The sequence below is a fragment of the Varanus komodoensis genome, unplaced genomic scaffold (genome assembly GCF_004798865.1).
Source record: "Varanus komodoensis strain SLA01 unplaced genomic scaffold, ASM479886v1 scaffold15, whole genome shotgun sequence".
Classification (NCBI taxonomy): domain Eukaryota; kingdom Metazoa; phylum Chordata; class Lepidosauria; order Squamata; family Varanidae; genus Varanus; species Varanus komodoensis.
The window spans coordinates 13,093,770-13,095,170 of NW_025335440.1; the positions used below are offsets into that span (position 1 = coordinate 13,093,770).

The window sequence follows — 1,401 nt, forward strand, 5'->3', positions numbered from 1 at the left end:
CTTATTTTTAATTATTAGATTTATAGCTTACCTTTTTTAAGAACTCAGAGTCGCTTACTCCATTCTCCTCCTCCTGCTCTCGATCCCCAGCACTGCAACCCTGTGAGGTGGGCTGGGCTGAGGCTGATCCATGGGCTGAGCAGGGACTAGGGCCCCTGAATCCCAGTCCCACACTCTTGACCACCGCATCGCACTGGCTCCCCCCCTCTTTTTTCCTCAGCACCCACAAAGGGTTTTCACTGAATTCCCTTGCACACGAAAAGAGGCCTGTGCCCGGCAGTCAGTTACACTTGCTCATCTGATCCCGGCAGTGACCGGCTGGACCCAAACCAGGATATCCGTGTAGCCTGCAATGTGCATCTGCCCATCGGCAGACACACTGCAGGGGGGCGCTGGGGAGACTCTGCTTTGCTCTGAAGGTGGACCGCCTCCTGCTTGAGCTCGTCCACAAGGCTCTTGCCCCGCTCCAGGTGCTCCATCCTGGCGCTGGGTCCAGGGACAGCACATGGCCGGCAGTGCTGCGGCTGAAGCACAAGGCACTGGTGATGCGCACACCGTCCGGCGTCTGCAGACACTTGCCTTCGCTCAGGTCCCACGCACGGCCTGCCCACCCTTGCCAGCAGAAGCGAGGAGGGAGCCACCTGCTGGGATGGGCACTGTGTTCAGGAAGCCAGTGAGCCAAGCCACGGGAAACACTGATGGGGTTGCTGCTGTTGGGGGAGAAGCACACGCAGGACACCCCCCTCGGTGCGGCTTTCATCCTGCTCAGAGTCCTTGCAAGCACCCCGGCTGTTCCAGAGCTGGATCATTTTGCCCCTGGAATGGCATCATTCTCTTCCTGCTGCTCCAGGCTGCCTGCAAGTTCTCACACATTTGCTCTGGGAGATGACTTCTTGTAAGACGAAACCCATAGAAAGGACCTTGCCTCTTTAAAATGTCCACTAGCCCACCGTATGTTGCCAGAAGCAGTATTCTTGATATGATTCCTATTTAGCATTCTGGAGCATCATCTGGACTCCATGTTGCTCTAGAAAACTATGATCCCTCTGCAGAAGAGGAGATAAAAAGATTCTATTTAGGGTAGACCCACTGAATTGAATAGGTTTACTCTAAGCAAAATTAGCTCTGGCGCCAACCCTATACATTCACATTCTAAATCACATAAATTTAAAACTGCTTTGCAATCATCTCCATTTGCCAGGGAGCTCCAGGAATCATAGCTCGGGGACAGAGGGAAAGGGATCCGTCTCACCTCTGCTTCTAGGGGAGAACCCCATTGTAAAGTGCATGGATTGGAGCAGGAGAAGGGGGCTGGATCCTGGCATGACTCACTGCAGCAAGACTCGGAGAATGAAAACCCCAGTGCCTGCCTGAGAGCGAATAAGAGAAAATCGATGCCAT

The 1,401-nt window shown here is 53.7% G+C and overlaps 1 pseudogene; it reads right to left on the bottom strand.

The window, feature by feature from the left end:
- Positions 1–284: 284 nt before the first annotated feature.
- On the bottom strand, positions 285–809 carry LOC123020819 (annotated as a pseudogene).
- Positions 810–1,401: the final 592 nt, after the last annotated feature.